We start from the raw sequence: 12,307 nt of genomic DNA on the forward strand, positions 1-12,307 counted from the left end.
GGCTGCTGTCACACACACACACACCTGGCCCTGTAGGGACAGAGACATGGCTGCTGTCACACACACACACACACCTGCCCCTGTAGGGACAGAGACATGGCTGCTGTCACCCACACACACACACCTGGCCCTGTAGGGACAGAGACATGGCTGCTGTCACACACACACACACCTGGCCCTGTAGGGACAGAGACATGGCTGTCACCCACACACACACACCTGCCCCTGTAGGGACAGAGACATGGCTGCTGTCACCCACACACACACCTGGCCCTGTAGGGACAGAGACATGGCTGTCACACACACACACACACCTGCCCCTGTAGGGACAGAGACATGGCTGCTGTCACACACACACACACACCTGCCCATGCCAAGTTTTTTGGTAGTGTGCATTCTGTGAGGGGTGTGGTGTTACCTCACCTTGGTTTTCATTTGCGTGGCCTGAGGACAGAGGGCATCGGGCAGCTGTCAGGTGTTAACTTCCTGCTGTGTGCCTTCTCTGGTGAGATGCCTGCCACAGTGTTTGCCTGTTGGGAGCCCTGCGCCCTTTGTTTCCGTGTTGAGCACTCCTCTGTTGCCGCTTAGCAGTCCTGGGTCTCCAGGAGCCGCGAGTCTCAGCGGGGAGCCAGGGTTAGCGAGAAGGCTGGGCATGCGGAGGGAGGCAGGAGGCGGCGCCCCGAGGGGAGCGTGGTGTCTGCCTTAGGCAGGCAACGCAAGCTGCTGCCAACGGCCTGCTCTTGTAAATACCCCTTTACAGGAACAGGGTCACTGCCACGGACGTCCCTGGCTGCCCTTGCTCTGCCCCGCAGATCTTAGGGGCTTCAGCTGCTCTCATCTCCGGGGGCTCACTGAGATCACCCTGGAAGGCCACATGAGCAGTGTGAGAGTCTACGCGCTGTCGGGAGACTTGATGGAAGTGCCTGGCCCTGTTCCATCGTGTCAGAGCCTTCCGTATCAGCCAGCCCCGTCTTAGAGAATGTGACCCCAGTTCTTGTCTCCTGAGAGGGGAGGAGATGAGACGGCGGGGCAGGGAAGCACGCCGGTGCAGCTGCAAAGTGTGGCCACCGTCGGAACACAGCTTGGCGTCGTCGACCAGGACTGAATGGGAGTCTCCCCGAGGACTGCCCGTTCTGCCCCTTGGTGTGCACGCCTCACAGCCTCAGGCGTGCGTCGCTAGGGCAGGATTCTGCGGCACCAGCGTTTGTCATTGCCACGTGGTGACGGCCAATATGCTTGTCAGCAGTCAGGTGAAAAGCCAGGGGGAGGGGTCGTACAGGAAGACAGGCACGGCAGTGAAAATAGACTCAGCGTGGACCAGCGCTGTGGCGTAGCGGGTAAAACCGCTGCCTGCAGTGCCGGCATTCCACATGGGCGCCGGTTCGAGTCCCGGCTGCTCCACTTCTGATCCAGCTCTCTGCTGTGGCCTGGGAGAGCAGTGGAGGATGGCCCGAGTCCTTGTGCCCCTGCACCTGCATGGGAGAAGCTCTGGCGCAGCCCTGGCCATTGCAGCCATCTGGGAGTGAACCAGCAGACGGAAGACCTCTCTCTCTCTCTCTCTCTCTCTCTCTCTGCCTCTGCCTCTCTGTAACTCTGCCTTTCAAATAAATAAATAGATCTATAAAAAAGAGTAGCAGTTTCTCTTGATTTGGGTTTGTCAGGTTTACTGCTTAAATTAGACTGGGCTGTGGATTTGGGGAACAGTTCACAGAGCTGAAGTGGCCTTCTTGTCACGCCTGATGGGTGGCAACGTCACCTCGTGGTTTCAATGTGGCTCACTTGGTGGGGGAGGGGACACTGCTGAGTTTTGTTAGTTTCTCGAGCCTCATAACATGCGCTGGGGGTGCGGATTCTCCTTTACTCCGGAAGAGCCAGTGTGAGGCCCGTGGCCTCTGAAGGTTCCGGGACCCACCGTGGAACCACTGGGATTAGGTTCTGTGTTAGCCGGCTGTGAATTACTGACGGGACCTCCTCAAGGGTTGAGTCTGCGTCTTCTCTTCCTGCACTGGTCGGTTTCGGCGGATCATTTTCCCTTCAAGTCATCATTTCAGCCGAGTTTTATGGCTGTGGGCATGAACACGGCGCATCATGTCTTACATTCTGGATGCAGGCCGGGTCTGTGCTCACTCACTCTTCATTTTCCTCGGTGACGCTGACTCCTCGCGCGCGCTCGCTCTCTGTTGGACAGCTTTGTCTGAGGCTTGTGAGTTTTAACAGATTTTGTAAAACCCAACTCTTGCTTTTTTTTTTTTTTTGACCTGGATTGTCCCGTTGTTTTCTGTTTTGCTACTTTCTGTCCTCAATTTTATTCTTTTCTTCTTTCTTTCAGCTTATTTTAGTGTTCTCTCGTAACTTCCGGAGACACAGGATTGCGGTGTTAGTTTCGAGTTGTCCTTTCTGACAGGTGCATTTAAAAGGAAGCTCATTTCCTGCTAAGAACTGTCCTCGTTTTGTCGTGTCTGCTCTTGGTAATCTGGCGAACAGTGTTGTCCAGTACCTTCTGTTTTCTTCCTTGATCGGGCTGGTACTCAGAAGTGTACTTGTTCACTTTCTAATACTTGAAAACCTGCCTAATTACCTGTTTCTCCCTTTCTTCCGGCACAGTTAGGCTGTGACCAGAGAGCTCGCCCGGTGATTCGGTCCTCACATACTGAGGAGACCCGCTCAGTGCTCTTGCCTGTGGGTGGTACATGCTCAGTGCTCCTGCCTGTGGGTAGTTCTTGCTCAGTGCTCTTGCCTGTGGGTAGTTCTTGCTCAGTGCTCTTGGTGTGGGTGGTTCTTGCTCAGTGCTCCTGCCTGTGGGTGGTTCTTGCTCAGTGCTCTTGCCTGTGGGTAGTTCTTGCTTAGTGCTCCTGCCTGTGGGTGGTTCTTGCTCAGTGCTCCTGCCTGTGGGTGGTTCTTGCTCAGTGCTCCTGCCTGTGGGTGGTTCTTGCTCAGTGCTCTTGGTGTGGGTAGTTCTTGCTTAGTGCTCCTGCCTGTGGGTGGTTCTTGCTCAGTGCTCTTGGTGTGGGTAGTTCTTGCTCAGTGCTCCTGCCTGTGGGTGGTTCTTGCTCAGTGCTCGTGCCTGTGGGTGGTTCTTGCTTAGTGCTCTTGGTGTGGGTGGTTCTTGCTCAGTGCTCGTGCCTGTGGGTGGTTCTTGCTCAGTGCTCTTGCCTGTGGGTAGTTCTTGCTCAGTGCTCCTGCCTGTGGGTGGTTCTTGCTCAGTGCTCCTGCCTGTGGGTGGTTCTTGCTTAGTGCTCTTGCGTGTGGCTGGTTCTTGCTCAGTGCTCCTGCCTGTGGGTGGTTCTTGCTCAGTGCTCCTGCCTGTGGGTGGTTCTTGCTTAGTGCTCTTGGTGTGGCTGGTTCTTGCTCAGTGCTCCTGCGTGTGGGTAGTTCTTGCTCAGTGCTCTTGGTGTGGGTGGTTCTTGCTCAGTGCTCTTGGTGTGGGTAGTTCTTGCTCAGTGCTCCTGCCTGTGGGTGGTTCTTGCTCAGTGCTCGTGCCTGTGGGTGGTTCTTGCTCAGTGCTCCTGCCTGTGGGTAGTTCTTGCTCAGTGCTCTTGGTGTGGGTGGTTCTTGCTCAGTGCTCTTGGTGTGGGTGGTTCTTGCTCAGTGCTCGTGCCTGTGGGTGGTTCTTGCTCAGTGCTCCTGCCTGTGGGTGGTTCTTGCTCAGTGCTCCTGCCTGTGGGTGGTTCTTGCTTAGTGCTCTTGCGTGTGGGTGGTTCTTGCTCAGTGCTCCTGCCTGTGGGTGGTTCTTGCTCAGTGCTCCTGCCTGTGGGTGGTTCTTGCTTAGTGCTCTTGGTGTGGGTGGTTCTTGCTCAGTGCTCTTGGTGTGGGTGGTTCTTGTTCAGTGCTCTTGCCTGTGGGTGGTTCTTGCTCAGTGCTCTTGCGTGTGGCTGGTTCTTGCTCAGTGCTCCTGCCTGTGGGTGGTTCTTGCTCAGTGCTCCTGCCTGTGGGTGGTTCTTGCTTAGTGCTCTTGCGTGTGGCTGGTTCTTGCTCAGTGCTCCTGCCTGTGGGTGGTTCTTGCTCAGTGCTCCTGCCTGTGGGTGGTTCTTGCTTAGTGCTCTTGCGTGTGGGTGGTTCTTGCTCAGTGCTCTTGGTGTGGGTGGTTCTTGCTCAGTGCTCTTGCCTGTGGGTAGTTCTTGCTCAGTGCTCCTGCCTGTGGGTGGTTCTTGCTCAGTGCTCCTGCCTGTGGGTGGTTCTTGTTCAGTGCTCTTGCGTGTGGGTAGTTCTTGCTCAGTGCTCTTGGTGTGGGTGGTTCTTGCTTAGTACTCTTGGTGTGGGTGGTTCTTGCTTAGTGCTCTTGCGTGTGGGTGGTTCTTGCTCAGTGCTCTTGCGTGTGGGTGGTTCTTGCTCAGTGCTCCTGCCTGTGGGTGGTTCTTGGAGAAAATATCCTATGTGCTTGGGGGAGGAACGCATCCTGCCAGCTGCTGGCCTCGCACGGGGTCAGGTCTGCTCCTTGTGTGCTCAGGTCTCACCTGCGCGTGTGCCTTTTGTGTCTGCGCCTCCCGTGAGGTTCACGTTATTTCTTTTTTTTAAATTTATTATTTTTTTATTTTTTTGACAGGCAGAGTGGACAGTGAGACAGAGAGAGAGAGACAGAGAGAAAGGTCTTCCTTTGCTGTTGGTTCACCCTCCAATGGCCGCCGCGGCCGGCGCACCGCACTGGTCCGAAGCCAGTAGCCAGGTGCTTCTCCTGGTCTCCCATGGGGTGCAGGGCCCAAGCACTTGGGCCATCCTCCACTGCACTCCCGGGCCACAGCAGAGAGCTGGCCTGGAAGAGGGGCAACCGGGACAGAATCCAGCGCCCAGACCAGGACTAGAACCTGGTGTGCCGGCGCCGCAAGGCGGAGGATTAGCCTAGTGAGCTGCGGCGCCGGCCCACGTTATTTCTGAGTGATGCACAGTAACCATGCACATGTATGAGAAATGTGTGCTAAAATCTCATCAGTCTCTGCCCGTGGTTCTGCAGGATTTTGTTTATAAGAATTTTATTTTCATTTATTTGAAAGGTGGAGGTACAGAGAGAGGGAGGGAGGTCTTCCATCTGCTGGTTCCCTCCCCAGATGGCCTCAACAGCTGGGGCTGGGCAGCTGAAGCCAGGAGCCAGCAGCTTCTTCCAGGTCTCTCACGTGGGTGCAGGGTCACAAGCACTTGGGCCATCCTCCACTGCTTTCCCAGGCCACAGCAGAGAGCTGGACTGGAAGTGGAGCAGCCGGGACTTGAACCAGCGCTGCAGGCCAGGGCTTTCACCTGCTGTACCACAGCGCCAGCCCCCAGAGTTTTGTTTTTATCTGTTTTTGGACCTTGTGATGAAGAACCTGTAACTTTAGTGACTTCCTAGTTTGCCCAGTCATTTGCCGTCAGAAACAACTAGTCGCCTCTGGTCATTCTTCTGCCTTCGCGTCTACTCTCTGTTATATAAAGCTCCCCGGACTCTCTTCGAGTCAGTTTTACGTGGCGCACAAGTAAATCCGACGACATTGGATGCTTTGGCTTTCGACTTGCACTGTCCCTCTGCGTGTGTCCCCTTTGCACAGTGCATTCCAGGTCGTGCTGTTGAATGGAGTCGTTGATTTGTAACTCAACAGCGAGCCCACTCACTGCCCGGCTTATTCAGGTCCTGCAGGCTACGCCCGTGTCCTGCTCTTCTGTGCTTCTCTCTGTCTCGGGTTAACTTTTTAATTTATTTTTAAGGGCTTTTCAGATGTTACCATTTGAAAGGCAGAGGGACACACACACACAGTAAGAGAGAGAGGGAGGGAGAGAGAGAGGGAGGGAGGGAGGGAGGGAGGGAGGGAGGGAGAGAGAGAGAAGGAGGGAGAGAGGGAGGGAGGGAGGGAGGGAGGGAGAGAGAGAGAAGGAGAGATGGATTCGTCTGCTGATGCTTTCCCTGGATGAGGCCCGGCTGGAGCCAGGCGCGTCCTCCACCGGCTCTCTCACGTGGGTGGCAGGAAGCGGGACGTGAGCCGGCCTCTGCTGCTCCCCAGGCGCATTCGCAGAGAGCCGGATCGGAGCGGAGCAGCCGGGATGGAACGAGCGCTCCGGCGTGGGCTGTGGGCGTCCCGAGGGCGGCCCTGCCTGCTGCACCGCACGGCTGCCCCGGCTCGTGTCTTAGAGAAAATCACTCCTTTTGGGGTACAGCTGCAGACACAGCGTACTTGAAAGAGCTCATGGAAAATGGAATTAAAAGTCGTTTATGTTGAAGCAAACATGCATGGCGTTGTTGTCACGGTCGTTTCCCATCAGCTTTTTGAAGACCCCTTGCGTGAGGTGGACGAGTCCAGGCAGCACCACCCCGAGGTCCCCGTGCTCCTGGCTGTCGGTCTGTCTGCTCCGTGCTCCGTGCCAGCCGGTTTGCTCCCCTCCCTGGAGTTTCTGAGCTGTGACTGGAGTGGCCCCGTGTGCCTGCTTGGAGCTCGGGGATGGGGTGAGTGTGTCTGGAGTTCAGTTGTTGTTGGTATCCAGGGTTCATTCCTTTCGATGCCAACAGAGTCACCCTGGCAGTACAGAGTATCGCTGATCCTGGTTTATCATCCTTTTCTTCGACTGGAGGATTATGAGGAACGTTGGTGTAATCATTTGTTTATAGGTTTTGGGGTGAGTATTATTGTAACTGCTCTCGGGCAAATGCTCCAGCGTGGGGTTCCTGGGTCTGGTTATGGGCGAACCTGTAGCTTTGAAGAAGCCGTGAAACCGCCTTCCAGGGTGGTCCCACCGGCAACACGTGGAGTCCTACGTCAGGGGTGCCGCAGGGCCCACAGGATCATGGTGCTGGCCCGGGGGCCGCAGCCGGACTCGGAATTCAGTAGATTTACAACCTGCCGGTTTTTAAGTTGACAGTTTTGTGTGGACCTGCGGATGAAGTTATAAATCTCCGCACGGCCCCCGCAGAAAACAGGCTCCCCAGCCTGGCTCCTCCTGACAATGCAGCTTTATCCCAGCTGTTCTAGTCGTAGTTGTGTCATTGTGTCATTGTGTAGTTGTGTAGTTGTGTCATTGTGTCGTTGTGTCGTTGTGTCATTGTGTAGTTGTGTCATTGTGTCATTGTGTAGTTGTGTCATTGTGTAGTTGTGTCATTGTGTAGTTGTGTCGTTGTGTCATTGTGTAGTTGTGTCATTGTGTAGTTGTGTCATTGTGTAATTGTGTAGTTGTGTCATTGTGTAGTTGTGTAGTTGTGTAGCTGTGTAATTGTGTCTTGCCCTGGCTTTATTTGTACTTCTCCCGGGGACATACAACACTGAGCATCTTTTTTTTTTAAATTTTTTAAAGATTGATTTATTTATTTGAAAGGCAGAGTTACGGAGAGGCAGAGGCGGAGGGGGGAGAGTCTTCCATCCATGGCTGGTTCACTCCCCAAATACCCATAACAGCTGGTGCTGGGGCAGGCCAAAGCTAGGAGACCAGAGCTCCATCCAGACTTCCCACACAGTGCAGGGCCCAGGCACTTGGGCCATCCTCTGCTGCTTCCCCAGGCTATAGCAGAGAGCTGGATTGGAAGTGGAGCAGCCGGGACTTGAACCGGTGCCCATATGGGATGACGGCACTGCAGGTGGCAGCTTTACCCAGGTCAGGGCAGGGACACACCTCGCTCCACAGGGGACTCGCCTGCAGGCGATTCCGAGGTGAACGGAACATGGGGAGAGGGTTGGTTAGCAAGTGACCCCCTCTGCCAGGAGAGCCGGCGGAGCATTTGGGGGCTTGTTGGCGGGTCTGTTGTGTTTGCTGGTTCATGACGAGACCCAGAGGCCTGGTGTTACAGGTCGGCATCTCAGCTGCCTCATCCCCCTCCCCATGTGTGGCCCAGTGAAGGGGAACGATGGGAGGGAGGGAGTCTCCGGGCAGGCAGGGGGCAAAGCTGGGGCTGGGAGCAGGGCCCACCCCCCCCTCTGGCACTGCCTCTCCCCTGCTGGGACCCCCAAGGTGGTACAGTCTGTCCCCACCCACTCAGTGTGGTCTGCAGCCCTGCTCGCCCTGGCCCTGGCCCCTGGCTCTGCCTGGGTCTTGGTCCCATGCTGTGGGAGGCCCGGTGTAGGCAACCAGATCCCCAGGCAGTGGCCAGTTTGGGCGAGAGAACTCACCGCAGGTGCCTGGCCCCATGGCTGCATGTTCTCTGGGTGCCCCAGAGCTGCGCCCCTTCCCTGCCTGACCCAGCCCCTGGGCATTTTTGGGATTGAAATCAACTTTTTTTTTTTTAAAGATTGCATTTATTTTTTTTTTTGAAAGAGTCACAGAGAGAGAGGGAGAGAGAGAGAGAGAGAGAGAGAAAATCTTCCATCTGCTGCTTCACTCCCCAAATGGCCACAATGGCCAAGGCTGGGCCCAGGCCAAAGCCAGGAGCTTCTCCAGGGTCTCCCATGGGTGCAGGGGCCCAAGCACCTGGGCCATCTGCTGCTGCTGTCCCAGGCACACTAGGAGGGAGCTGGATTGGAAGTGGAGCAGCCAGGTCTTGAACTGGCGCCCATATGGGATGCTGGCATTGCAGGCGGCAGCTTTACCTGTTTATGCCATAGCAGGGGACCCTACACTTGTCTTTTAATTCTGTTTTCCACAAACCACTGAAGCCCCTCTGTAGCCCACCCCATCCTCCCCTGTAGCCTCCCACTCATCCTTTCAGTGGTCTCTGGATGGCTGATGGAGCCTGAGACAGCGCACCTGCTCTGCAAACAGCTGTCCCACCAGGTGCATTGGGAACAGTGAGGGGAAAGAAGGCCTGCGCACCCTCCGTGTGCGTGCGAGTTTATCTCCGGAACATTCTCTGCTCGCAGTGGATGGAATGCAGATCCAGAGCAGAGGGTGTGTCTGTGCGGGGTGGCCCCCCCAGCGGGCAGAAGTCACCAGAGCGTCCGCGGTGAGGCTTCCCCGGGGAGGGAGTCACGGCATCTCCAGAGCTGTCGGCGCCGGTGCAGCTGGCAGGCTGAACTGGCTCAGACGCTGTGGCTGTGGTCCGAGGCCCTGCCTCTCTGGGTGGGCTTTGTCCGCGCTCCTGAGCAGCTGCTGCAGCAGGTGGGGGTGCGATGGCTCGAGGCCTGTGGAAGCTGCCCTGGGGCTTAAGCCACAAGACGAGACCTCTTCCTTCTTTTTAAAAAGATTTATTTATTTATTTGAACAACTCTGTGTGTGTGTGAGAGAGAGAGAGAGAGAGAGAGGGAGAGAGAGAGAGCTCTACCTTCTGCTGGTTCACTCCCAAATGGCCAGTACAGCAAGGACTGGGCCAGGCCAGGAGCCAGCAGCTCCATCTGGGTCTCCCGGGTGGGTGCCAGGAGCCCCGTTACTGAGCCACCATTCACTGCCCTCCAGGTGCAGGAAGCTGGAGTGGGGGTGGAGCAGCTCCGCTGTGGGATCCGGTGTTCCAAGTGGCAGCGTAGCCCACGGTGCCACAGCGGCCACCCGGCTTAGGGCGGTTTTCCCGGTGACACCTGGGACGTGGCTGAGAAACGAGAGGGCCGCGCAGAGGAAGCGGCCGCTGAGCTCATCTCCCTGTGCCGTGTGCATCCTCTCCCGTTCCCCAAGGCCGGCACCTCGCCTGAGCCGCGGCTCTCCAGGGCCGGTGAGACCTGCAGCTTCCTCCGGCCTGGGGCTCCCCACGTGGTAGCTCCTAAGCCTCGAGGAGGCCTGAGCTGCACGCAGAATGTTCTGGAACATCCCCCTACACACACACACACACACGCACAAACACACACATGCGCACACATGTGCACACACATGCACATGCACACACATGCACATTCACACACATGTGCACACACATGCACACACATGCACACACATGCACGAACATTCACACACACATGCACACACACATCCTGCAGTCGTGGGCGGAGCTGGAATCCTTCCTATTTATCCTAGGGGTAGACACATGCACACATACATGTGCACACACACGTGCACACACACATGCACATTCACACACACATGCACACGTACATCCTGCAGTCGTGGGCGGAGCTGGAATCCTCCTAGTCACCCTAGGGTGGCTGCATTCGCCCACCCCCACCCGTGCACTGTTTGGGACGCAGGCCGCCTCTAGGTCATTTTCTGGTCTCCTCGCATGCCCACTTCAGCACCTGATGCAGGCTCTGCTGTTGTCATGACGCAAACCTCCACTGGCCTCGGAAGGATGGAGGCTCAGCGAGGTCAGGAGCCACCAGACTCACGCCCGCGTCCTCCTGCTCCCAGGCGGCGGGAGCGACACCAGGCTGCAGGTGGAGTTGTACCGCTGCTTGCTTCGCGCACGACGGCTGCCGTTGGTGGGCCCAGCGGCCGTCCCGGGGGCCTTAGAGATGCAAGTGTCCCCAAGACGCTTGCCTGGGAGGGAGCCCCGCTGCTCTTGCCCCCTCCTGGCCACCGTCTCCTTGGCGGTAGCTGGCCCCCCGAGTCCAGTGTGTGGTCATTTGCCAGCTGTGCCTTTGTTGCCCGAAGTCAACGACAATGCACAAAGCCCCTTTCTTTCTGTAGACCTGTTTATTTGTTTAGAGAGGCCTCATGGAGGCCCGACCCAGCGCCTTCCTCTGCCACCCTCTACCGAGGCAGGAAGTGGGACCTGGTGGGGGGGGGAGCCGGCAGCACCTGCCGTCCCTGCAGGTGTCCCTGTGGTCACCGTTTGAGAGGGGTGGCGGTGGTGAGGGCGGCACGACAGAACGTGGGTGCAGACCCCGTGCCCATGGGCAGGACCCTCTTCCCCACAGCAGGGGCCCCGCGGCAGCAACTCTGAACCCTCAGCCAGCGGGGCCGGGCAGGCACACAGGCCTCCCCCACGGGCTCTCAGCAGCCGCGGGCACTCCTGCGTCCCTTCAAAGCCAGCGAGACTGTTACTCTGGTTTCCTAGTGCCCGACACGCATGATGTCTCCCCATCTCCAGAGGACCCCGCGTTCTGATCGGTCCAGGCAGCACCACAGCCCCGTTCCCTGGTGCCGGGGGAGATGTGGTCCCCCTGGAGTAGAGCTGTGGTTGCTTCCCGCCACGTGACTTGGCCCAGCACAGTGTGGGGGGACAGGCGGCTCAGTGGAAGGAGCTGGGGTGGCGGTGAGGGTGTCATCTCCCCTCTCCGGTGTCTCCCAGGCTGCTTTTGGCTGTGGCTCAGGCCGGCCCCACTGCTGGATGTGCCGGTGCCTTACGGATAGCAGAGGCATGACCGTTAGAACTGGAGAATTTGCCCAGAGCCCTGGCAGCAGCCCCGAGAGGAGGGGGCCGTGGAGGTGCAGCCGCTCGCGGCCTCGTTTGGGCGGAGACTCCCTGGGTCAGGAGCCCGGGGTTTTGAGCCCAAGGCGAGTGACCGCTTGGGCTCTGCTCTGTCCTCTCACCCGTTCCTTCCTTGGCAAGGGAGGGACCACGGTGCCCAGAGGCTGCCGGAAGGTAGAGCGCTGCCGCCTCTCGCCGGCTGCAGAGGCTGGGCCAGCGCACGCTGGGATAAGTGTCTGTGAGAGGGGGAGAGACCGTGCCAGCGCTCAGGATCTGGCTGAACCCAGCACCCTGCCGACCAGGGGCGACGGGTGGCTTCTGGTTCTTGTTCTTTGTGGGGTGATGCCGGCTGCTGGCCCCAAAGCCAATGCACTTGCCACGCTGGACTGAGCCCTCTCGAACCTGCTGCAGCCCGAGGCTGCCCAAGAACCTGGAGCTGCAGGGCCCATGTGTGGCCCCCCTCTCCGCCTCCCCGGCCTGGAGGCCCCCCGGCTGTCACCTCCTGCGTCCAGTGGCTCTGGCCAGGACACAGGAGAACACTGACTCACAAGGCGGTGGCACAAGTCTGACCCTGTCAGCATCCCTGTGGCCCTGGCAGTGCGGTCGCCTTGGCAACAGGGCGGTCGTCCTCGCAGGGGCCCGGCGGTGCGGAGGGGGAGTCTTGCAGACAGGAACTCCTCACTGCCAGCGCTCTGGTGTCCAGGTATGGCCAGCAGGGGAGGGCATGAAGGTCCCCGGCTCCATGGCTCTGAGGCAGTGCCCAGCCCCTTCCTTATTCTGTGTCCTGTTCAGGTTGTTTAACACGAAGAGCACAGGGAGGCTCACTGCGTCCCCCGCCCTGGTGCAGGCCGCGAAGCTGGGCAAGCCCTTCCTTCCCAGGAGCCCCTGAGGTGTCCTGCACACGCGCCTTCAGCCTGCGGGGGAGGGGACGCTGGGCTCCCGTGACCACCGGGACTCGGCAGCAGGAACGGGGCCCCCAGGTTGGTGGTGGAGCAGGTGCCTGTGGCTGCGGGCCCTGCGGGCCCTCTGGGTCAGTTGTCTGGAGATACGGGATGGGGTGAGCCGGCCCCTCCCTGGCCCTGAGGAGGTCGTGGGCAGTGACCCCGATGGCCACAGGCCCCCGACAAGCTGCTGTGGATGGGGTGTGCG

Source organism: Oryctolagus cuniculus, chromosome 16, assembly GCF_964237555.1.
Source record: "Oryctolagus cuniculus chromosome 16, mOryCun1.1, whole genome shotgun sequence".
NCBI classification, from domain to species: Eukaryota; Metazoa; Chordata; class Mammalia; order Lagomorpha; family Leporidae; genus Oryctolagus; species Oryctolagus cuniculus.